Source organism: Oryzias latipes, chromosome 12 (assembly GCF_002234675.1).
Source record: "Oryzias latipes chromosome 12, ASM223467v1".
In the NCBI taxonomy this organism is placed as follows: domain Eukaryota; kingdom Metazoa; phylum Chordata; class Actinopteri; order Beloniformes; family Adrianichthyidae; genus Oryzias; species Oryzias latipes.
This window is the reverse complement of record NC_019870.2, coordinates 14155440-14182774: the sequence shown is the minus strand read 5'-3', so window position 1 is coordinate 14182774 and position 27335 is coordinate 14155440. Positions and strand designations below refer to the sequence as shown.

General features: G+C 38.1%; 1 long non-coding RNA gene across 6 annotated transcripts; it reads left to right on the top strand.

Moving 5' to 3' along the window:
* Positions 1-608: 608 nt before the first annotated feature.
* Positions 609-22627, top strand: LOC110016068. Of its 6 annotated transcripts, none has more exons than XR_002874368.1 (7): positions 609-762; positions 1366-1477; positions 2206-2306; positions 21006-21116; positions 21614-21793; positions 22156-22253; positions 22388-22627. It is a non-coding gene; the product is annotated as an uncharacterized LOC110016068 (long non-coding RNA). The 6 variants fall into 6 exon arrangements; XR_002874367.1 differs by having other exon boundaries at positions 22156-22260; XR_002874363.1 differs by lacking the exon at positions 22388-22627 and having other exon boundaries at positions 22156-22331.
* The last annotated feature ends 4708 nt before the right edge of the window (positions 22628-27335 follow it).

Genomic DNA, 27335 nt, shown 5'->3' with positions numbered 1-27335 from the left:
GCGGTTTAACTCTAAAGAATCCTGTCACATGCTTTTCCTTTTACAGCTCTTTTCAGGTGTGAATGACTTGGTAACACATAATTCCGACTGTATGTCAGTCATAAGTGGGTAAAAATTAATACCTGAAAATAAAACCACCTATTGATAGAGGGGAAAAAACAGCTTTTACGAACAAAACTTAATAATCATTTTTTTAATATCATTTTTTGATTGCAAGATAATGGATAACTTTACAAGCGTGCTTTGAGTTTTGTGTTTTATTGAGATGAAGTACAACTAACCTGTAAATCTTTTCTTTACTTTAAAATCCTCAATAGCAGGTTTATCAGCCTCTAAATGCAAGAGGTTGAAACATCATGAATCTACTTTTGTGCATGCATAGTGACTAATATGCTTTTTTACACCTGAAGGAAAGACCACCCTCTTCTGCAAAGGAGCAGACAGAGTTGTCTTTGAGAGACTGCACTCCTTCAACAAACTTAAAGAAGCTACTCAAGAACATCTCAGTGTGAGACGTACAACTAGATTGTGTTTATTCATGCAATGTAGACATGTTGTGTAACACTAAAAATAATATTTTTACTCCAATCAAAACAGAAATACACACGGGATGGCTTACGTACACTAGTTCTTGGTTATAAGCATCTAGAAGAGAGCTACTTGGAAGAGTGGAGAAAGAAACATCATGAGGCCAGCATTGCTATGGAGGGAAGGGAGGAGCGACTAAACGAACTCTTCGAGGAGATGGAAAAAGAGATGACTGTTAGTGCACCAGCTAAATGTGTCTCTAAATCAAAAAGTTTGCTAATGAACTCACACCCACAGTGGCCCTGAAGCACAAATCACATCGACAAATCATTTGACACAAAATCATTTTAAAGACTTACTGACAATTAAAAAGATATACATCAGTGACACATCTGGACACGTCTGATGATGTGCACAGTCATTTAGTCATTTCACATATTTTAATAAATCTGAAAAAGAAACAATCATAAATGTTAGAATGTTAAAGGCACATAATAAATATAAAAACAAATAAAAAAGTATAGTTACATTGACTTTAAAATCCTCTATTTAAATGCCATTAGCTACTCTCATATCCCCTACTTTCAGTCCCTTTCCTTGACCCTTCACTTGATGCATAGGGATGGAGAGCCACTAGTTTTGCCATGTTGCCCAGTCACCAGTGCCAGGAGACGTTCCAGCTATGCCTTTTCCCATTTTCATGGCTACGGTGACCTGGTAACATCCAAACAGTTCCTATTTCTTAACCAAAAGGCTAAACTTTCATTTATTACACTATTACATACTTTCATGTAAATGAGGTTTAATAAATATTTAATTTCCATATTTGGTTTCCAGCTGTTGGGTGCGACAGCTGTGGAAGACGAGTTGCAAGACGGAGTTCCCCACACTATTGAGCAACTTGTTGAAGCAGACATTAAAATCTGGATGTTAACTGGAGACCAAAAAGGTTGGTGCCCTTCTGTTTGCCATTTGGAGCTGAATGAAACATTGTGACACATTTAAAGCTTTTAATAATGGTCAATTAAGCAAAAACTAATTCCAAACAAGGCCTAAAGACACAGTGGCAGTGGTGCTCGAGAATCTTTTCATCATTTAACCCGGGTGTTCAAATATTTATTTACCTCACTGTATGTGTCAGAAAATAACGAGTGTATGTGGTTTTTACAAATATCCCTTTTTAAAAGTTTTTTTTGTTTTTAAATCTAAGTGATTCTTTCAACCATATCTCGTCTTCAAATAGAAACAGCTGAAAGTATCGCCTATGCCTGCAAAATACTAAGGGCAGATATGACCACTTTTGTTGATGGCAAAACTGCAAAGGAAGTCAGAAATGAGCTACAGTAAGTCAGTCACAAAAATAGTGATTGCACAGACTATTGATGATGTACTTGGGATTTTATTGCTGTTTTATCATGTAACTACTGCCAGATTATTTGCTTTCACAAAACTGTTTCTACAATGACACAGTCAGGCTGTGAATTTTTTTTTCAGTACCTTACTGTACATAACCCTAAAATGCTTTTTTTCACAGCAATAGCAAAATGATTATATTCAAGGTATTTTTTTGATGAGAATGTGATCTTGACACCAACTTATTTATATTATATTTAGTCTGAATATGTTACATATTTCATAAAACACGTACTGAAATATGTTCCCCTACTTTGGTTTCAGAGAAACGAAAAAGCCGTCTATAAAGAACTCTCGTGGAGGCTTCTTCTGACTCACCAAGACAATATTTGCAGGACGACAAAGTGGATGGGGAATATGGTTTGGTAATCAATGGATCCAGCTTTGTACAAGCCCTTTTTAACTTAGTACTACTTAGAAGCTATTACATGACGATGATATGAATTAACAACAATAATTGTCAGGCTCATTGCCTGCTGTTTAAAAAAAAAAGGAAAACATATTTTAATAACTATGTGGTCTTCAGGCATTTGCATTGAAGGAGGAGTTGGAGCTGAGGCTCCTGGGGAAAGCTTGCATGTGCCATACAATAATTTGATGGACTTGCGGTGTTGGTTAACCGCAACAACTGCTGCTTCATCACTGCAGTGATCAAAAAACCCACACCATCACAGCTCTAGTAATACATTTTTAAAAAAGGCTTTTGGACTGTCTGGTGCATTTATAATGTCCACAGAAAGAAAACAGTAATAATTTCTATCTTAATTTGTAATCGAAGAAAAGAGTAACCAAATAGTAACCTCTACATTAATAATTAGAAAAGCTGTAGAGATGGAGACCTATGTAGAAACATAATAACCCTTGGAATAAATGAAAACCGGGTCAACATTCTGGAGAAAAGACTGGACGATATAGAACAACAAGTAAGGATGAATAATGTCATTCTCACTGGAGTACCGATCAAACCTCGGGCAAAGCTAAACGCAGCTGGAGTTAGCATTGCTAATGCTAATAGCGCTAGCAGTCCTGAAACGGAGAGCAGTGGAGAGTCTCTGGAACACCAAGTGAAATCATTTATCACGTCTAAAGGGATTTCCCTGGATCTCATCACCATCGAGACCTGCCACCTGCTCCCCAGGAGAAAGGAGACGGATAAACCAGCGATCCTCATCAGGTTTGTGAATCAAAAACACAAGCTAGCTCTGATGAATGAAAGGAAAAATCTGAAGGGATCTGCTGCTTATCTGAACGACCATCTGACCAGAAGGAATGCTGAAATCGCCAAACATGGCAGGCTTCTCAGGAAGCTTAAGCAGATTGAGAACACTTGGGTTAAAAGCTGCAGGATTTATGTCAAACCACTCGGTCCACCAGACCGGTCCAAGGTTCTGGTTATTAACACCATGAAGGACTTTGAGAAGTGTTTGATCAAGGACGTCTGAACCCACATGCAGTAATAAATCAAAGAGCCAAATCATTTGAAGAATTATGACGCCTGGATTCATCGCTTTTTCCAAAAGTCTGACGTAACCTGATTCTCAGCTAAGCTCTGACCCGCAGACAACTTGACCTCAACTTTCACCGCCGCTGATATCAGCTGAAGAAGGCTATGGACCTCAATCTAATGTCTGCAGACATAACATCGAAGAGAACTATAAACTCTGTTTATACCCAGAAGAGCGGCTGTTAATCAGCAGAAGAAGAAATGCCAACCTTGGACAATAGACAGATTATGGACCCTTTTTATTTTCCCTCACAGCATTACTTTAATATAAAATAAATAAATAAAAATACAGAAAAACAAATGATTAATCAATTATTGAAAATGGTTCAATTGATTGACTTTTAATGATACTACTTCACTTGCTCCAAAAATTGATAAATTGACTCATAATTTTTTCCTAATGTAACAATTTTGCACATATTTTTAACTTTTGATAATTGATGCAATTTTGCTACGAAAATCTCTGAAACAGTGTTTTGTCTATTTTACTGATATAGTATTTTTTTTAATCAAATCAATTACTTTTATAAGTAACATAATCTGCATATATTTTGGATAACTGATCTGCATTTGCCATGTTTAATTTCTGAAATAGTTATTTTTACATAATAATTAAGTAATTCATCATGTGATACTTGATTCATCATTGATACTTTATGATTCTTAATTCTGTCTGATAAAAAATAGGAACAGGATAATGATAAATCATGTAATAAAATGGTTATGGTAGAACAGAGGTGGGATTATATAAGTTTGGTTCATTCCACTCCCTTTCAAGCAATATTTATTAATATGTCTAATTATCCTAAGTTTGATTCATCGTTGTATGAATGTATAACTGATGATTGTATTGCTTTTGTGTATTCTTATTTGATTGCTTGAAATAAACTTATTCAAATCAAAAATCAAAATAAATCCTTGTAACTTTGTATGCAGTTTATTTGAGGTTTGCCTGTTTTTTGTAGACGTTTTTCACCTTGTTTTGACTTGTTTTTTGATTTATACATTTTTATTTTGTCTCTAAAAGATTCTATTCTTGTGAATTTGGTACTCCGAATTGAGTTTTTTGGGACAGTTTCAACTTCATTCTAGAGTCAACTATGATTTAAAAAAAATGGGGGAAAAAGAAGCTGGGGTACGACTGAAAAGATGGATACCCAGCAAAAAAGCTAAAAGAAAAATGCCGTAAAAATATTTTTAAGTAGTATTATCACTAATAATTAGGATATTAAGACCCACTCCAATCAAAATCATGTTTTTAGAGTTTAACACATTCTTGTAGTATTTTATTCATGCTCATTCTTGTAGTATTTTATTCATGCTGGAGGAAATATTTATATAAAATTTAGATTAAATATGCATTTCTGGATATTTCCTCCGTCACATTATTGTGAATCAAGAGCAAAAGAAAAAAATGACATCTGAAAAAGTGACGTAAAAGCTACAATCTAGGGGTGTGCATTGGCAAGAGCCTGGCAATACGATACATATCACGATATTTTACCAAAACAATTTCTTTTACTTTTTAAATATGACATTGAAAAAAACTGAACCTACCTGAATTTCAATATGTCTTCCATTGTAATAAAATGGTAAAATTCAGTTTATTTAATGATCACAATGTTAAGCACTGCAACTGTATCTCATATATAAGTTGCTTTTACCCAAACAAATTAATAGTGCTGTTATTTTGGTGAATAAAAATATAGAAAGGGAACAGTCAACATTGTCTGATTTCCACAACAAAATATTTTTCAGGATAAGAAAAAACAAACACTTTCCTCGTCCAAGCCGGCATCTGGCTCAAAACTGCTTGGCTGGGATACCTCCAATATGGTTCACCATTTTTGTTTTCAGGGTTGTGAGGGGCTGCATGCTAGTAGGAGGACGTGTTAACAGATGAATGGCCATGAATAGGTGCAGGCTTACTGTTTACCAATGGTCCCATCCATAACTCAGCGGCAAAAATATAATTAACCCCTGCCCCTATGCAGAAATATCCTAGAAAATGACAGGTTTTTAGATGATGTCTAAAATTTGAGCAGCAAATGGACATAAATGTCTTTTAATCCATTATTTTTCTGTAGATCTTAAAATGAAAATAGATTACTTCTATAAAAAACCTAGAAAACCTGAAAAGTTTGGTTTAAAGAAACCAGCATAGTGATATAGAACATTTAAGCTACCGGTATGTGACCGGAACTTCATTTTTAGGTGTGCATTACTGTGGATTATCACTTTTTATTCCACACTGGCATCGAGTATTCACTCAGACCATGGAATAAATGTGTGCTGGTTCAAATATTTGTCACAGTTTGTATGTTTCAAAATATTTTGATTTTAGTGACTTAACTTAAAAACGTATTACTCACTGCGGGGATTTCGCTCCTCATGATTTCTGCCGTCAACAAGACTTTCCAGCCTTTTCTAGGGTGTCTTACCCAATTCTACCGATGGGGGCTCCTCCTCTTCCTCTGCGCTCGTCGGCTGCAGTCGTAGAGAAGATGTGCAGGTGGATGTGCTTTTGGAGTCAGAAAAACCGTTTGCTCAACTTTCTCATTAAACTTCACCACAAGCAATTAGCCATTATTTGACATTCCGTCTGTGATCGAAAAGAAAAAGTTTGAGCTTGAAGGAGGTAGTTGTTGAGGATATTTTGGCAAAACTGCAATGGAAAGTTGTTGTTTATTTCAAAATAAAACGGCTGTCCTGTCCTAGAAAAAGAGTTTTTAGCTCTTGTGTTCAGCATGGAGAAATTTCACCAATTTACATATGGTCGAAAAGTTACGGTCCAGAGTGATCATAAGCCACTTGAGAATATTGTCAAGAAACCTCTTCTCAGTGCACCCAAAAGACTTCAAAGGATGATGTTAAGGATCCAGAAGTATGATGTGGATGTGGTGTATGTACCAGGAAAAGATATGCTATTAGCTGACACTTTGAGCAGAGCATATCTTCCAGAACATTCTTCCTGTGGCTCGGTGGAAGCAGAAATAGAAACAGTAAACATGGTGCTCCACTTACCAATATCTGAACAAAGCCTAAATGCAATTCGTGTGGCGACAGAACACGATGCTACACTACAAACACTCCAACAGACGATAAGCAAAGGTTGGCCTAATGAGAAATGCAAAGTTCCAAGTCAGATCAGGTTGTATTTCTCATTCAAAGAAGAGCTGAGTTTTCAGGATGGAATCATTTTCAGAGGTGAACGTGCCATAGTTCCTGACTCTTTGAGAAAGGAAATAATTCAGCGCATACACTCTTCACACTTAGGAGTGGAAGGATGTCTCAGACGAGCTCGAGAATGTGTCTACTGGCCAGGAATGACAGAGCAAATCAAGACACATGTTGCTAAATGTGAAATTTGCAGATCACTGGATGTAAAACAGCAGAGAGAGACACTTCTCCCACATGAGATGCCAAATAGACCTTGGGCAAAGGTGGGCACAGATTTGTTTTGTTTTGACAACAGAGACTATTTGATCACAGTGGACTATTACTCAAATTTTTGGGAAATAGACTATCTACCAGATACAAAATCCACTACAGTGATAAAGAAACTGAAAGCTCATTTTGCTCGTCAAGGCATCCCAGATACAGTCATATCAGACAATGGTCCCCAATTCACTTCACAAGAGTTCAAAAGATTTAGCAGACAGTGGGAATTCCATCATAGGACATCATCACCAGGACACGCCCAAAGCAACGGCAAAGCTGAATCAGCAGTGAAAACGGCAAAAAAGCTCTTGTTAAAGGCCAAAACAGCAGGACAAGATCCTTATCTAGCTATGCTGGATCATCGCAACACACCATCTCAAGGTCTGAACTCCAGTCCAGCGCAGAGACTACTCAGTCGCCGCACAAGGACTCTACTTCCCACAAGGACAAGTCTTCTCCAACCGACAATTCTACAAGCACAGCTGGATTTGAAGTCCAATCAGCAACGCCAGTGCTCATATTACAACAGATTTGCCAGAGACCTGCACACTCTGAAAACTGGAGACCGTGTCAGGGTACAACCATTTGAACCTCACACTGTCTGGAGACCTGGCACAGTGGGGAAACAAATTGACGAACGCTCATATGAGGTGCAAATGGACTCTGGAGGCGTTCTGAGGAGAAACCGGATACATCTGAGAAGTGCACATGGACTAGGTCACAGTGAGACCACTCACCCAGAGACTGTTCGCTCCACAAGCTCAGAGGTGGACACACAGACATGCACGGACACACTTTCGCACACAGGAAACTGTAGCACGCAACTCACAACTAGGTCGGGCCGAACAGTGACGCTGCCACAGCGTTACAAGGACTTTGTCATGTATAAAGGAAAAGAAAGAAGACAATAATTTAGAAATGTGTTAATTTAGACATGTGTTAAAGCGTCAAGATAGTTTGAGGTGTTCTGTTCAGGTAATTCAAAGTACTACCTGGTAAGGATTGTTTTCCTTTAAGTAAAAGTATTCAGACCTATAATTTACCAGGACTTGTTACGGAAAAATGTTATTGACATAGTAAAGAATATGTTTAATTTTTCCACAGTAGAGCACTTAGTAGGCAGAGTCTAAGTTGACATTTTTTGTTAAAAAAAAAAAAAAAGAGAAAGGATGTAACAATAGGAACTATTGTTGTGTGTTATTGGTTGCTAGTCGGACGTTGCACAGTCTGAATGAATGAGAGCATGCACCTGAGCTGCACTGTAAGAGTTTACCCTGCCTGAGCTAATTAAAAGTACTGCCCTGTTGGGTAGAATTGAAATATTCTGTGTTACGTTTCTTGGAGGAAAACCAGAATATAACACCCATTAGAGTAGCTAATACAAAAACAAAACAACACAAACCATGGAAAATTGACACTACACAACTCAATTTTTCTTAGTTCTAATTGCAACAAATTAACAACCAATTTAAAGAAAAATATCATTACGAAGGACAGACACTAGGAGGAGCACGTCTTACCTCAGTCATGGCCGGCAGCAGTCTGCGCGCGCATGCTCATTAGGTCCTGCCTCCGTGACCGGGGTGAGTTCAAGTACCTTGGACAGACTAATACTCAAGTACAAATGTCTGTAAAACAACTATTTGCCACGAATTTGGTGGAATTAAACTAACAGAAACCAAACACTTGTTACAGTTGCACCAGGGGACTGAATGATTGTATGAACCCAGACATGGACACAGGATTATCAACGCTTTTGTAGAACTTTTTTTTTTTAAAGAAATTCGATCTCTAAACATCCTCACTGTCTTCCATGCACTGTAATGATACATGTACAAACAGAAATTTCAATGACTGTAAATCAGATTTTTCACATGTGTTTTTTGAATGACTTATCGCATAAGTTGGTTTGTGTTTATTTGCACAATTAAGATTTAATGCAAATTTCTAAATACGAAATTGAGTTTTTTCAACATTTCTAGAATTTTTAACAAGTTTTGCACATTTAAGTAATGTGTATTCAGCTTTACATGAGAATTGAAAAAGTAAGTTTAAATCTTTTGGGTTTCATGAGATTTTTAGGGTTCAAACAAGGAACTCTTAGCAGTGGGAAAAAAGTAAGTTTAATTGCTCTTTACCTAATCCTATGAAGGCACTTCTTTGCTTTTTTGCGCCATGTAGTGGACAAAAAATGTACAACAGGGGGAGAGTGATAAAAGAACAGCCATGAATGATCATTAGCTGCTGTTACATGTATCTTTAATCGGATCAAAGATCAGATTAGAATTGAACTGTGTACATGTTCCCAGAAAAATGTTATCCGATTATAACAAACGTGTCTATATGCCACACCTTCGATCGGAAAAAATCATTGACATGCGAAGGACTGTCTAAACTACTGGAAACGGCCATAGTAATAGTGAGTTCTGTTGTAAACAAACAAAGCTTCGCCATGGAGCGAGATGATCTTCTAAACATGCTTTTATTGTTGCCAGAGCTTGACTGGCTGGATACAGAGAAATGGTTAGGATTACGTGCCAACAAAAAACATAGTTAAGGTGCTTGGCAGCCATTTTGAATGTTCAGTTGAAACCACTTTTGAAAGGCTTGTTTCATTGTTAGCCCCTGCCTTCCTTCTGCAATGGTTTGAACCAATTGGGGCGAGGATATATAACCAGAAGTGTTGGCTCAGTGGAGAAGAGAGGTGGATGGAGTTTGATAATGAGAACATGTTGGACTCCAAACAAACCAAGACCCCAACTGGTCACTTTAAGCACAGCCACTTCCACCATTCTGTCAGAATTATGTATTTTTGGGAATCATTCATCTAAATTGTCCTTAATTGTTTACACATCTAAATGAGGGAATGCAACATTTAAACTTAATCCAACTCCTAATACCTAATCCTAGGAATACTGACACGAGAAAAAAAGCTGTTCTGGAGTTTTATCAATCGAATTACAAAATGGGGAGGATCGACACTAAATTTGAATCTGCTTTAAAAAATTCAGCAGCAGGATTTGTGTTGTTAATTGCTTTAGATCAGCTTTCCAATGTTTTAATGAAATAGGCTGTTTAATGGTGATGTAACATTCTGTATTGAAGCTTTGTAGTGCGTGCCAAGTGGGCGTTTCCTCAATGAGCATTATAGAGGCTGGCTAACTGTGGGGGAGGAGGTGAAAATGATGGCGTCCGACTCCGAAGCTTCGCTGACCGGCTTTATCAATCATGAATTCCTGAGGCTCCTTTGTGTTTGGAGGAGAGTTGTGGTAAGTGAGAATTTAGAGAAATTTTGGAGATTGAAGTTAAAAATTTTTTTTAATAAAAATGAATAAAATGTCACTATTTTGATGTTCTGACTATCACACAAGTACAGCCATAAAGTAACAAGCACAGTGACATTACATCCTCATCTCAAATGTATTCCTGCTTTTCCTTTTAATCCAACCATTGTATCATAAAACCAGACTCCATATTAATATAGTTAACATTCATCTTGATATCACAAACCTTTATATATTTTTTTCATTCATTTGTTCAATTTAAATCTTTCCTCCTGATCCTCAATGATCATTCACGGCTGTTCTTTCTGCCTGCTGTATATTTTTCTGTCCACTGGCGAATGGAAGTGCCTTTTTGCATTGGCAAAGGAGAGTTCTTTATTTGGACCCTAAAAATCCCATGAAACCCAAAAGATTTAAAAAGGAACATACTGCAGTGATGGAGGAAAAGATAGTGGGAAAAACATGCAACTCTGACATTTTCAGAGTGCATTCATTATTAGGTCAACATTGACAGTTTTACAAAGACTAGACTTATTAAAATATTCAGATTTTTGTAATTGTTTCTTTAACATCATGGAGCTGCAGCAAAGACCATTTAGAAAGAAAATTAATGTAAAAAAAACAAAAACTAAGTTTATTTCCTGTCTGTAAGCAAGCAACACGTAACAACTTGCCCAGTGTAAAGATGAAATTATTCTTCTGAATTTCTCTTCTTCTCTAAGTGAAATTCCTTGGTCAGAACAATGTCTTCCAAAATAAAGGACACAGAAATGAGTTTTTGCAATCTTTGCCCAGAATCATATCAGCAACTATAACAGGATATTTACAATCATCAGCATGGCGTTTCCATTAACACTGGGCAATAGGCTCCGTGCACGTAACTAAGGAGTTCTACTTCCGCCGCCTTGACTGTGAGGCTGACCATTTCCGGTTTGCGACTTCGATAGCAGCAACACGGCAGATTTTGATTGCGAAAGATGGCATATTTCACCCGTTGTCTACAAGGTCTCCCGAAAATCGATGTGAACGACATCTACAGGATTGTCGACCAGTGCGTGGTTACATGGGCAAAATATCGTGTCGAAAAAATATAGTGTCAAAAATACCGGAAGGGAAATGTGTCCCGTTGTAAACAAACCTTTGCTGTCACATATATTTATGCAGCAGCTCGGTAATATATGAGGTGATCTTCCAAACATGCTTTTATTAATGTTATGAATATTATGAAGTGCCTGTTCACTCATCATTTTATATTTAATCCTTGTGGTCAGTGCTTTTTTTGTGGAAGAAGTACAGAGCTGGAAGAAGAACCCAGTGTTATGATAGGCTAACAAAACAGATTAACAACATTAGCCTTTTGTTTTGATGGACACAAAATACAGGACTAACCATGCGGGAAACGCTGCAATCTGCATCCTGGCTGCACGTAAATGTCTGGGAATAACATCAGCTTTTATTTTGTCGGGGCACAACTAGAAACACAATTCCATGTGATTTTTTGAACAGTTTCTAAGGACTGAGCGGCATTTCTGCTCTGAAAAGCTCACGCACACTGTGTGCTCTGCTCTGTCCTCGCGAGTCCGGCAGCCGCTAACCCAGAGCGGCGGTTCGGCTCGCAGTCCGAATTCTCACACATAACAAAACAACAAAACGCACACGTAACAAAGCACCCTCCCCTCAAACACATTAATAAATCCAGCTGCTCTGCTCAGAGAGGTTCATTCGGCACCGGAGCCCGAACGCAGAGCTCGGATGCCGGGTCTAGACGTCAGTGGACATGCATACCCCCCGCATCTCCCTCATGAGGGGTGAAAGAGAGGGGAGAGCCAGCGGGGCGAGAGCGGAGTGGCGCTTTACGCGGGGCGTCCGCAGAGCAGCTGGTCGGTCCCGTATGCGCTCCAAAGCTTTCTCTCAGCGAAACACCGTCTATGCATGACGTAAACCAGAGCAGTAGTGACACACGATCGGAATGACCGTTTACATGAACAACGATCGGTATAAGCCAGCTATCTCGATCGGAAAGAAATTTTGATCCGAACGAGTCTGACCGGGGCAGAGTATTCCGAACGGCGTGTTTACATGACGCATTTTCTTTCCGATTGCTGCAAATACGAAACACGACTTGTCTTGCTTGGGGTGAAGTCCTCCCGCCTTGTTCACCATCCATTCTGCTCTCACCGACACATATACTGGAAAGCTATGAAAGCTTATAGTACTGTTGTACTTTGACAAATTCGCACACGGGTACACAACAATGTTGTGATGTCTTTGTCACGCGTTGAAACACCAAACGCCTGTCTTTTACCCGAAATCCGCTCCTATTTACTCAAAACTAGCAACTCAACAAAACTCCCCACAACAATAACACGACCAACAGGAAGTTGTCGGCCTTACACTCGAAACACGGAAGTTAACCGGAAGTTCTATCGTGCACGTAGGCTATAGACATTCTTCAGTGAAGCCATTCACAATGCACTGCTGAATAAAATGGGATTATGTTAGGAATAAAGGTCAACAAAGTGTGCGTTGACAGAAATTAACGCACTACGTGGAAGCCTGAGGTTCCTTCCCCAGAGTGCATTAATTTCTGAACATGCACACTTTGAAGGCCATTATCCCGCTTACCATGGTCTCTTGGAAAATAAATAAATATTCAATCAGTTTTTAGTACTTCATTCTTGTTAAAGCAAACAGCTGGATGTTCTGACAGATTGAAGTATGTTTTTTACATGTGGACACACAGCTATGATGACACAATTCCCTCTTCTCCTGGTCACACATTCACAGTATATCCAAGCTAAAAGAAACTACAATCCAGAACAGTTTGTTTAAGGCAGGAGTGTCAAACTCATTTTCACGGAGGACCACATTAGCAAAGTGACTGTCCTCAAAGGGCCAAATATAACTTATACATGTAACTGAATGTAATGGAAATTATATGTAACTATTCCTTAATGTTAAATAACTCATTATTTATGCATTATAACTTTTTAAAGGGACAATTACAGTTGCATAGAAAACATGCTTGTTACTCTAGCAGAAATCCTTTTAAATTTTGTCCGCTTATTAAAACCCATATAACTCCATTAATGAAGGATCAAACTGTCCAAGCGAATAAAGAAAAATAACATAAAACTGAGCTGCTAAGAACATGTATCACATAAGTAAAATTTTGTCTGCCTGACCTGAAAAACATTGAATAATTACAGCAACTACACATAAATAATATGTAATCAACTAAAGAAAATTTTTATTTTTAGAAATTAAAATCTTTTATGCTCTCCCGTGCCACATAAAATGACATGACGGGCCACATTTGGCCCCCGGGCCTTGAGTTTGACCCATGTGGTTTGAAGTCACACAGGCATGCAGACATGGAATCTTCACCTGACGTATTTGTGGTGGATGATGAGCAGGACCACGTCTTTAATAAACGCCGGACTGGCAACCAAACATTTTGGAATAAACACTGTTATTAGAAGATACACTGTGTGTCGCATAAACAAAAACAATGGACAGCTCAAGCTCTCCCTTCTCGTGTTCCCAAATGGGAAGCTTGGCTGGTTTAAAAAAACTTCTATTGAGAAATAGACAGTTATTAAACATTTTACTTGTCAAAATACCCATTATTGCTCTGATACCTTCTTCTTAACACCTCCATTCTAATACTATTTTTTTAAATATATTTTTTCTTGATGCAAGTTATTCAAGTTATAAATGGACCAATCAGATGCCTCAGTAAAAGCATGTAGGTCTGACGTCGAACATCTGAGGTGTTTGATTGACAGATTTTGGATAGCCAATGGCAGCAGATTTCATCCATACCGTTTGAGAAGGCCTTTTTCTTCAATTCTATTTAAAGCGTTCAAAAAACAACAACAAAGATTATCCTGTGTGTTTCGGGCTCAACGTGGGTGAACCAGGAGGGACAAACTATAAAAATAAGAATAAATTACAGTTCACAGTTTCAGATGTTCGAATGGTTCTTTCTCAATGGCTTGTACAATTCTCCCGAGGCTGTGTTATTGACTGTATAAAGGGAAAGCTGAATACAGTCTGTGTTTCACTAGTCCAATGCACAAAACTTTATCAAGATTCAGGAAATGTCAAAAAACACATTTTTGCAATAACACTGTTTCCATTTAATCATAATTGTGCGAATAACAACAAACCAACTCATACAATAAGTCCTTCAAAAACACAGATGTGAACAATCTTTTATTTACAGCAGATGCATAAAAATTTTGTATATATCTCATTTCAATATACATGGATGGAGCAACGTTAGATGTTTGGAGATCGCCTTTCTTTTAAAAAGTTCTACAAAAGCATTGATAATCATGTCTGGGTTCAAAACATAAAATCATTCAGTCCCCTGGTGCAACTGTAACAAGTGTTTGGTTTCTGGTAGTTTAAGTCCACCAAATTCGTGGCAAATAGTTGTTTTACAGACATTTGTACTTGAGTTTTACTCTGTCCAAGGGTACTTGAACTCACCCCGGTCACGCAGGCAGGACCTAATGAGCATGCGCGCTCAGACTGCTGCCGGCCATGACTGAGGTAAGACGTGCTCCTCCTAGTGTCTGTCCTTTGTAATGATATTTTTCGTTAAATTGGTTGTTAATTTGTTACAATTAGAACTAAGAACATTAGGAATTGTGTAGTGTCAATTTTCCATGGTTTGTGTTGTTTTGTTTTTGTATTAGCAACTCTAATGGGCTAGCCTAATCTAATGTGCGTGGTTTCGGGAACCAAAAATAAAGTTCGCGCCAAAAAAACTGATTGATTTCTTTCTTAAATGTTTATGATATACATAGCTTTGTTATTTTGGTTTTCTGTTTACCAATTTTCGGTGCTGTTTTCTTGTTTTATTTTATGTGCTGTGGGAGGAGGCTCAGGCGTCGCGCGCGCTTAGATTGTTGCAGCCGTTACTGAGGGGAGAAAAAATGGAGGGAAACCTAGGAGGACAGCAGTGTCATTTTTGGATTTAACGTTTCGGTAAAATGCGGTATTTTTTTTTCCGAAATCGACATCTTAAATCCAATTTGCGCAATTTCATAGTCAGCGGCTATGGAGTCCTATACTGTTCATAATTAAATAAATAAATATTTAATTAAATAAATAAATATGACCTCATGCAAATACACAATAAACCAATAAATTTCTCATAAATATATAAAAAGATCATGAAATTGTGAAAAACCTGCTCACTGATTTTAAATTAGAGACATTATATATTATTCAATATATTTCCTTTTGGCTTTAAAAACCTGTTCATTATTTTAAAACAGCATTTTAAAATTTTCAGTTTTTAATCATGTGGAATATTATTATAATTCTGTCTATTTTCAGGAGCTCGTATTTCAAAATCAATATTTTCCAAAGTAGCTTAGTTTTTATTTCATGTTGCTGTTTTTCACAATGGCTTATTTATTTAATGAAGAGCTTTTTCAGGAGAATGGGTCTGTCTTAGGGTTGTGCCGATGGACGATATCATCGTCCATCGTGATGGGTGACTGACGTCCCGATGGAGAGACCACCATCGTGATGCCACGCCCCCGCCACGTTGCGAGTCAACACCATAAGCCGCGGTTACATGTACAAAATATCTTGATGGGATCAATGGTCGGATTAGAATCCAACCGTGTTCATGGGCCCAGAAAAATGTTTTCAGAATATAAAAACGTTCACTAAGGTCACAATTTCGGTCGGAATAAATCATTCGCACATGCGCAGTAGGGTTTGAAAACCAGGAGGGGATACAACATCCGCCGAGCGGCTTTTTTTCCAAACTTTATTGAATGTAACAACAATTCAATACAAAACAATGAAACAGCACAGAGCGGCTATATACATTGACATGTCAGCTCGGTAATATACGAGACGATCTTCTAAACGTGCTTTTAATAATGTTACGGTTATTATGAAACACCTGTTCGCTCATCATTTGAATTTTAATCCGTGTGGTCAGTTCTTTATCTGAACGAAGCCAGGATTAGCAGTATGCTAACACGGGCTAACAACATTAGCTTTGGGTGGCGCTGCATGCTGTGAATAACATCAGCCTTTATTTAGTCGGGACACGACTGGAAACACAAATCCACGTGATTGTTTGAATGTTTTCTAAGGACTGAGCGACATTTCTGCTTTAAAGCTCAAACCGCTGTGTGTTTGCTGACGATCCGAGCTGTGCTCAGACACGCACTTAGACCCGGTTCTGAGTTCGGTTGCTTGTACCCTTAGAGCTGCGTGACGGATCGCAGTCTTAAATCTCCCACACATACCGCTCATGTACCCCCCCCCCCCTTCCCATCAAACACAAAGCTGTAAATCCGCGCTCCGCCGGTCCACTTCGCTAGTTAAGTGCGGGAGCGGACTACTTCTTTTCTATTTTGTTTGTTACTTTTTTTGTTAAAGTCACTTCCCTCAGTTTATACTGGATCATCGCGGATGACTCATTAGTTGGGAAATAAAATGAAAAAAGCAAAATAACGAATAGCAGTTATATAAGAACGAAAAATGTAACCCCCCCCCCCCCCCCCCCCTGACGATGTCATCGTCCATCCCGTCCATCGTCGTCAACGGCCAATTTAGGGGACATCGCCCAACCCTAGTCTGTCTGTCAATCAGTGATAGTGGGCGGGATCTAAACGCTCATTGGCTCATCCATGGAAATCGACTCATATTCCTCGATACCCGCTCAGCGGTGTGCCCAGTGGCGGTTCTACACTAACTTACTCCCTGGGCGAGTAACCCCACCAGCGCCCCCCGCGCACACATACAAAATTTGACAACATCCTGTTGTGTTCCCTATCTTCTATTTAGCCATTTTACTCAACAAATGCATGAATTTTCTAGACTCGTATTACAGGGGGGTCAAACTCAGTCACACAGGGGCCTAAGTTAAAAACACGCTTAAGGTTTTGAGCCGAAGAAGATAAAGATTTACTGAACTACACACTAAAGCTAAACTTTTAAACCTTTTACTATGAACTTTTTGAACATAAATATGAATAAAAACAGGAACATTAATCCAGAATAACTCAAGTTAAACCTTAAATAAATAAAATAAATGTAATATTTTGTTCTCCATTTAAATATATTCTGTCAAAATTATACAAATATGAACATGCTGCAGGACAAAAAACAAAGAAAGCCTGGAAATATTAATAAGAAATTACATATCAAATAATTACATTTTTTTGCTCTTTCATCATTTTTTAGAGCATTTTTTTTTAGAGCTGGACTCCTGCTTCCTTTTTAGCAATAATTTCTTAATGTGTGACGTCCTGTGTGTGTCTTTGTGAAACATATCAGAGGGATTAGATCTAAAAAATAAAACTTATTGTGATTAATATGTTTAGGTCTTATAAAACATTAAAGACTAAATCTTAGAACTGATCAGTGGGATTACTCCAAAAATATTTGGCATTTCCCTAAATTTGTGCAACACCAACAGTAGAAATCCTCCAAAAAAACTCAATACATAGAAAATGGTCTGCGCTCATCCCCACTCCCCCTCCCCTTCCCTCTGACACACGCGGCTCCGTCTCTATGACGGGAGGCGCAGCTGCGGCCCAGAGTTGATTGTCAGATAGAAAAAGACTCCCAATCACCTGTTAGTGTGATTCAGCCAGCCACCGGCGAGTTGCGCCCCCCTCTCGAGTTTTTTGACTTATGTTCCAAAGACTACAGCAAAGAGGTGTGGCCGCAAGCGTCTTGTAGCAGAGGGCGGTGGTCACGTGCGCATCGGGTCTGCTGTGTCGGAGCAAAGAATTGTGGGAAATAATCTCCATTGCCTGCTTTTTTCGAAATTGGGTTGAGCACGGATGTTTGTTCTGCCTAATTCCTTTTCATGTGCCTGTTTTACGTTGTTTCACTCTGAGGTATTCTTTTTTTTTTTTTTTTTTTCACCATAAGTGTGAAGAGGAAATAGGAGGAAGACATTCTTAATAGTCTGATGTGTCAAAATAAAAGCATTAAGTGTCGGCTGCTGAAGCAATTTCAAATTAAAAGCTCCAAGCTTCCTCTTTGAATTCAGTATGTAGCACATTATGTGTAACGCATCAGGCACGGCAAATGCCGCCCCCAATGACGTGCCGCCCTGGGCGACTGCCCACATCGCCCATATCAAAAACCGCCACTGGGTGTGGCAGTCAGAGAGATTACATGTTTCAGCGATATCCGCGCGGCTTTGCTGACATTAGAGATCAAATAGAGTCAAACAATCTGTCTGCTGCAGAAGATGCAAACATGGACGACTCTGTTTTTGTAGTTTGAGGGTTTGTGTGGACCAAACCACAGAGGAGCTCCAGTTGTCCACATCTTGAAGTCCCCCGTTGAAACACTCCTCATTCTTACGCCATTCACTCATAGCTCACATCGTGCCTGATGTCGGCTCGCAGGAGGTGAGCTGGCGGACCGACAGTCAGACCAGGCAGTTGCGCAAAGCGGGACAAGCCTGCTCGTGCCTCCTGAACCTTATGGTATTTTTCTATTTTCAATGAGACATTGATTATAATCAGGTCCTCTGATTTTATTTTTCCCTCTCAGGGAAAATGTTGAACCTTTCCTGCGATGATGTTTCTGACATCTTAACACTCTCCATGTGCATTGTGCATCCATGCATTGTTACTGAGATAAGCACAAGCAACCGCTCCATGTGGCTATCAGGCTAAAAACATTAGCTGATAGGTCCTCCCACACGCGGCATGGTGCATTCATGGAAACTCCAGTTCATTGAAGCTTAGTGGAACTCCAACAACCACTCAGCCTAACTTAGGCCACTACTAGATGTTAATGAGAAGATGAAAATTGCCGAACCGACCACAAAACCAACTGAATTATGCACACTTGCCCAAAGCCACTTTTATCCGCAAATTTAGAACAAAAACTGCACAATTTCGTGTAACACTGTGGATGTGTTGAGGTGCATACTCCCCCTAGCGTTGAGGAGTGGGCATTGCGCCGTCACGTTTGGTGAAGCATCTTCGATCGATGTAGTTAGGGTGCTGCTGCTCATGTCTGAGTAAAGGAGTAGCCAATCACAAAAGTGTCTCCACCTTGTCTAATTTGATTGACAGACAGACCCATTGTCCTGAAAAAGCTCTTCATGAAATAAATAAGCCATTGTGAAAAACAGCAACATGAAATAAAAACAAAGCTACTTTGGAAAATATTGATTTTGAAATTCAAGGTTCTAAAAAAAGACAGAATTATAATAATATTCAACATGATTAAAAATGAATATTTTAAAATGCTGTTTTAAAATAATGAACAGGTTTTTAAAGCAAAATGAAATATATTGAATAATATAATGGCTAATTTAAAATCAGTGTGCAGGTTTTTCACAATTTCATGATCTTTTTATATATTTATGAGAAATTTATTGGTTGATTGTGTATTTGCATGAGGTCATTCGACTTTAAATCGAAATCAATCGAAATTAGGTCACAGTCTCGAACTTCGAATGAAAAAATGGAATCGTCGATGCTGCCACGCCCCGTGTTGCATCTGGTTTCTTGCCAAGCGGAAAAAGTGCTGCGAGTATTTTTTAATAAAGTTAAAACAAAAAAGAAGTGCTGTGAGTCAATCTCCTCTAACAGCCACTCAAAAGATAGCATGGCGTGTACCGTATTCTCTCACGGGCAGCACGACTAACATGGCAGGGCATCTCCGCAGGCACCACAAAAACATAGATTGGTGCGGTAGGAGTATTCGTAGCGGCGGACATGCGACCTTATTCGGTGGTGGAAAACTCCGGTTTTAGGCATTTAATGAGCGTGCAAGAGCCACGCTACGAAATCCCAAGTAGAACGCATCTCACAGCTACGGTGATTCCCTCCATGTACAATAATGTAAAAGAAAAGGTTATTGAAGGTCTGAGCAGACCTTGTAAAAATACAGTCATGGTTCTCAGGGGATAAAAGTAGTTATCAGTGTGGTACATGTTCATCTGTTCAGAAATAGTTTAAGACACTTAATTGTTCAAAGACTGTGGTCATGTCTGTTTTATTGTTTTTGTTTGTTTTGTTGTGAACTTGAATGTCATCTTTTGTGAAGAAGACTGCACTTACAAAAGACAAACTGGATGGCAGTCTATTTAAAAAAAATTTAATTGACTAAAGATATAAGTTATTGTAACATTGTGTTGTTAATAAAAATTTTAAATTTGACAATGTAGTGTGGTATATCCCAAACAAAGGTCAGATATTATATTGCATAAAAGTCCAGTTTCAAAAATGACAATCTGTGCTTTAAAAAGAATAAATGTAAAAATCGAGAATCGAATCGAACCGTGACCTTAGAATCAAAAATGCAATCGAATCGAGGATTTGGAAAATCGTGACAGCCCTAATCGGTGTGTGAATTTGTGTGTACATGGACTAATGGGACTGTTACTGGAAAGCGCTTTGGGCCTTCTAAGATGTTAGGAAAGAGCTACATAAGTATATGCAATGGAGAAAAGTCAACTCAAACTTCCAAAAAAGAAATTGAGTGGTGAGCTTTAAAGATGATGAGCTAAAACAGAAATCCAATAGATCTAAAAAAAATCTTATTTGCAGCATATTTGCTGTTTTAGCATATTGAAAGTATATATATATTGACACTGCTCTCTCAAAGTCTTAGTACCAGACACAATAGTTAAACATGAGCTGTATGACTTTTAAAGGTTTCTCTAAATATGTGTTGTGTATTCTTCATAAGAAACTGGGCTAACAGGTCATTGACATTGATGACTGTAATACTTTGGTTTTCATCACTACTCACAACACTGCTGCCTTTCAGGTGAAGAGCGGTGTGAACCCCCAACAACAACTTAGATACGTTCACAGGAACCCTGATTTGGAATGGCAAACGTATTGGCCTGGACAACAACAAGGTCCTGCTGAGGGGATGTACCCTGAAAAACACAGAATGGTGCTTTGGCCTGCTCATCTTTGCAGGTAAACTCTTTTCTAGGTGTGTAATATTCATTTTAACATTTCATTTCATAATTAGTGGTTGACAATGTGATTCATAGTTGATAATGGTTCATTTTGAACAATCTGATTTGATCCGATTCACTGACCTAAAATTAAGTAAAATTAAGGCAGAGATAAATACTCGAGTACTAAACAGGTGAAGTTTTCCAGTATTTCTTGCCAGATAATCAAGTGAAAATTAAATATGTGTAAAAACAAGTAAAGAAGAATTATTGTCAAATCCATTCACTTTTAGTTCAATGGCCGCACGTTTTGTACATAGAAAAACAGACTTAAAATCTTCCATAGTGACACATTAATGTGACCATTTTGAATGCGGCAGCGCGAAACGTGCATTTCCATGGACTTTTGTCTGGAAGTGGCCACTTGAACACATGTTGCAGAGACTAGTGTGAATGTAGAATAAGAAGTTTACTTAGTGAAGTAAAACAAATAGTGCTTTTTCTTTCACTTCACAGGGGAGCTCAACTACCAGGCTCAGTCACCTGATGAGAGCGCTGTGGTAACCGCAGTTAGGAACTTTGGCTTTGTGTTCCATTCTCGCACACCAGAAACCATCCCAGTCATGGAGATGGGCAAAAAAGTCATATATGAGCTTGCAGCTGTCCGCAATAGGCGGAAGAGGACGTCAGTCATAGGTGGGTAAAAACTAATACCTGAAAATAAAACCACCTATTGATAGAGGGGAAAAAACAGCTTTTACGAACAAAACCGTTAATAATCATTTTTTTAATATCATTTTTTGATTGCAAGATAATGGATAAACTTTACACGCGTGGTATTACATCCTACTAAGTGTATGCATTTTTGCATCAAAACTGATCCTCATTACTTTGAGTTTTGTGTTTTATTGAGATGAAGTACAACTAACCTGTAAATCTTTTCTTTACTTTAAAATCCTCAATAGCAGGTTTATCAGCCTCTAAATGCAAGAGGTTGAAACATCATGAATCTACTTTTGTGCATGCATAGTGACTAATATGCTTTTTTACACCTGAAGGAAAGACCACCCTCTTCTGCAAAGGAGCAGACAGAGTTGTCTTTGAGAGACTGCACTCCTTCAACAAACTTGAAGAAGCTACCCAAGAACATCTCAATGTCAGACGTACAACTAGATTGTGTTTATTCATGCAATGTAGACATGTTGTGTAACACTAAAAATAATATTTTTACTCCGATCAAAACAGAAATACACACAGGACGGCTTACGTACACTTGTTGTTGGTTTTAAGCATCTAGAAGAGAGCTACTTGGAAGAGTGGAGAAAGAAACATCATGAGGCCAGCATTGCTATGGAGGGAAGGGAGGAGCGACTAAACGAACTCTTCGAGGAGATGGAAAAAGAGATGACTGTTAGTGCACCAGCTAAATGTGTCTCTAAATCAAAAAGTTTGCTAATGAACTCACACCCACAGTGGCCCTGAAGCACAAATCACATCGACAAATCACTTGACACAAAATCATTTTAAAGACTTACTGACAATTAAAAATATATAGATCAGTGACACATCTGGACACGTCTGATGATGTGCACAGTCATTTAGTCATTTCACATATTTTAATAAATGTGAAAAAGAAACAATCATAAATGTTAGAATGTTAAAGGAACATAATAAATATAAAAACAAATAAAAAAGTATAGTTACGTTGACTCTAAAATGTCTTTTTAACATTTGTTTTGTTTTAATAATCGTGGTCTTTCAAATGTTTTTGTGTTGCGTGATTTGCTGATGCGATTTTCACTTTAGGGCCATTGAACACACCTCAAATGCTCCTCTATTTAAATGCCATTAGCTACTCTCATATCCCCTACTTTCAGTCCCTTCCTTTGACCCTTCACTTATTCACTATCTTTTCTCTCTTTTTCTTAACAAAAAGGCTAAACTTTCATTTATTACACTATTACATACTTTCATGTAAATAAGGGTTAATAAATATTTAATTTCCATATTTGGTTTCCAGCTGTTGGGTGCGACAGCTGTGGAAGACGAGTTGCAAGACGGAGTTCCCCACACTATTGAGCAACTTGTTGAAGCAGACATTAAAATCTGGATGTTAACTGGAGACCAAAAAGGTTGGTGCCCTTCTGTTTGCCATTTGGAGCTGAATGAAACATTGTGAGACATTTAAAACTTTAAATAATGGTCAATTAAGCAAAAACTAATTCCAAACAAATCTTAAAGACACACTGGCAGTGGTGCTCGAGAATCTTTTCGTCATTTAACCCTCCAACCACTGATGCTGCATGTGAAGCATGAAAGCATTTGGTCCCATAATGAGAGTTTAAGTTAAATATTTTTAAATGTAAATTCATTTGTAAAAATTACAGGGAATTTTTTTTTGTAATTACGTTTTTAACACTTTGTAATTGAAATAAGTGTTTGTTTTCAGGAACTGGAATTGTAGGACCCGATACTCAGGAGACTTGACTTAATGGCGGAAACTTAAACATTCAATAAATAAACCCAAACATGACAACAACCCATTGAGTAACAAAAAGGTGACAAAGCAGATGACCTGGCCGAGGAGGACTGAAACCAGACACTTTGGGTGTGTTCAGACTAGAAACGTCTGTTGGTCCAGACCAAGTTTCATCTGGATTGAGTCCTGAACTTTACTTTTGGTCTGTATTCAAACTGCTTTCCACTGGACATTTCTGTTTCGAACCAAAGCTTGTAATCAAAACCACGTGACTGAAGATTTGTGTAGTCATTAACCAGGAGTTACAGGGGCGGGGCAAAAAGACGAGACAAATAATAATGGAAGTCTTCTGCAATTCTCGTTGATTGAAAAACAGATTTATTTTCTTTAATGATGTCTCTCACAGCGGACATGCATCTAAGATGAAAATTTCCGATGGATCCCTGATTTCTTAGTGTGAAAACTTGCAAAATCACCGGTGTTAAAATATTTATTTGCCTCAATGTATGTGTCAGAAAATAACAGGTATGTGGTTTTTACAAAAATCCCTTTTTAAAAGTGTTTTTTGTTTTTAAATCTAAGCGATTCTTTCAACCATATCTTGTCTTCTAATAGAAACGGCTAAAAATATATCGCCTATGCCTGCAAAATGCTACGGGCAGATATGAGCATTTTTGTTGTTGAAGGCAAAACTGCAAAGGAAGTCTTTTTTTTCAGTTCCTTACTGTACATCCCCTTAAAATGCTTTTTTTTTACAGCAATAGCACACTGATTATATTCAAAGTATTTTTTTATGAGGATGTGATCTTGACACCAACTTAGTTATATTATATTAAGTCTGAATATGTTACATATTTCATAAAACACATACTGAAATACGTTCCCCTACTTTGGTTTCAGAGAAGCGAGAAAGACGATGTGTCCAAAATCTGAAACAGAGCCGTCTATAAAGAACTCTCATGGAAGCTTCTTCTGACTCACCAAGACACAATATTTGCAGGACGACAAAGTGGATGGGGAATATGGTTTGGTAATCAATGGATCCAGCTTGGTACAAGCCCTTTTTAACTTAGTACTACTTAGAAGCTATTCCATGATGATGATATGAAATTAACAACAATAATTGTCAGGCTCATTGCCTGCTGTTCTAAAAAAATATTTTTAGTAACTATGTGGTCTTCAGGTATTTGCATTGAAGGAGGAGTTGGAGCTGGAGCTGCTGAGGACAGCTTGCATGTGCCATACAGTAATTTGCTGCAGGGTCACTTCTCTACAAAAAGGCCAAGTGATTAAATTGATTAAAAAATATAAGCATGCTGTCACTCTGGCTATTAGAGATGTGCGCATGATCAAAATTAAGTTTAATGAAATCACTGATGTACAAACTAATATCTGCTTTGCTCTAGAGGTACAACCTAATCTGAAATGTTCTGCATATTTTTCTTTTTTGTCTTCTAGCTGTTCACATTGGTGTGGGCATCAGTGGTCAGGAGGGGATGCTGGCAGTTCTCTCCAGTGACTACTCCATTGCCCAGTTCAGTTACCTCCTGCTGGTGCACGGCAGATGATCTTACCTTCGAATGTGTAAGTCACTAAGATATTTTTTCCTAAGAACCTCACTTACCTTTGTGCACCTGTGGCATGCGTCCTTTTGCGGCTTCTCTGCGCAGGTACGGAGCATTAATCAAAAAGATTATTGCAAAAAATACTACAGCACATGTGCAAATATTTTATCATTGTTACGTGCCGAGTCTTTCGGGGTTGGATGAGCTTTCTTCTTGCTTTGGATTATTAGTTATATTAATTGAACGCGGTGGTATCTGGGAGGCGATCGGCCCATCTCCTTTCTTCTAGGTTGGACGTCATTGCCTCGTCGTCCTGGTTGGCCTGTCACTCCATCTACAGCGTCGGCCCCGCCCCTCTGCGCTGGAGGCACGGACACATAAGCTAACGTGGCCCAAGCACCAGGGCGGCTGACTCTTCAGCTCGCCATTTGTGTTCTGTGCACTTATTTGTGTTTCGTTTCGGTTCTTGGCACATTAGAATGATTTCTAATTATCCTCGCCATGTTTAAATGCTTCTTTTACGGGCACATGTTCTTTGATTATTGTTAACAGTGTCTACATCACGTTGTGATCCCATGTGGGAGGATATCTGTGTGACAGAACCAGTTGTAGTTTATTGCTCCGAATAAATCAGTTAATACGGATTTGTTGTATTGCTGATTCCCTTTTCCCTCCCACACCCCGGGGTCGTAACAATCATATTTAGCAAAAACTCACGTTCTTGGTCCATTTTTTATATCAGATTTGCTTTTAGCTCATGAACCTCCCAGAGCCCGTAGGTCCTCAGGCACGGCCCTGCTGAAGGTCAGGACAAAAACCACAGCGAGGCCTCTTTTAGAAACTACAGGCCTCGTCTGTGTGGAAGTCAGGGCCTCATCCACGGTTGAGGTTTTCAAAAAGGAATTAAAGACGCGTCTATGTTATTCAGTTGTCATAATGTCTTAACTAATTCTTATTTATATTTCAGGTATTTTAGAATTTTTTATTCACTTTTTAATGCAGTAACTTATTCTCACCTTCATATTTTAGCTGTTTTTATATTTTAAGTTTTCTATTAATTTTTTACATTTTAGACTGTTTATGATTGTTTTGTCAGCCTTGGCTGGGGTGTTTGTGTTTATGCTGACACCCCCCCCAACAGGAGGAAAGGGCCGGTTCTCTCTTCCTTAGCTTTTTTGTACTTAAGTAATTTCTCTTTTACTTGTTTTTGTGGATTTTACGATGAGGGGCTTATTTAATAAATGAATTTTCCATTAAAAAATGACAACATTTGCCACTCGTCATTTAATTTTTTGGGACAGTTTAAAGTTTATTATAGTCATTGTGAACTATGATAAAAAATATATGGAAAAAAAGAAGCTGGGGTAGTACTAAAAAGATGGAAATCAAGCAAACAAGCTTAAAAATGCCTGGAACCACTAAAAGTTTAAAACAAAAATTATCACACACATCATCTAGCATCTTTAAATGATTTCCATAAGGTTTACATTTTTATGTTTCTTTTCCACGTATTTGTAAACGCAAGAAGAGAAAATATGATATGTTTTAAGTTACATTATTACTAGTAATGAGTGTATACAGCCCGCCCTTTTTCAAACTATCTTTATTTTTTCTTTCAGGAACAGCAAGAAACTGCCTCAGTCAATTTTACACCTGGCTGGGCATTTTCCTGTCCTCTCAACTGTGCATACTGGTTACACCTGGTTACATCCAAACAGTTCCTGAGCAAGAAAATCAACAGGTATCCACGTATTTCTGTTGAAAGTTAATGGCGATTCTAAAAGAACTCAAACTCTGCTGAATTTTAAATCCAATTTTGAAGAGGAAAAAAGCTTTTCGATAAGATGATGTGAGGTTCCAATTTACAACAAAATTCATTTTTATACTTATTTGAACACAAAAGCACCTAAAAATGACATTGTTGTGTCAAATTCTTTAGTTTTTACACTTTGGACAGCAGATGTCACTGTTGTTTTTTTCACTCAAGCTGTTGAGATTAGTAGAAAAGTTACATTATTTTTCTCTCTTCTATGTTCCATCTTAAGCTCTTTTAATAAAATTTTGCTTAACACACTCAGATTATTTTATTAGAAATAATTTTAACTACCGTACTTACAAGCTTTTACATGAGGATTAGATGAAATTAACAACAATAATTGTCAGGTTCATTGCTACTGTTTTTTCTTTTTAAAGA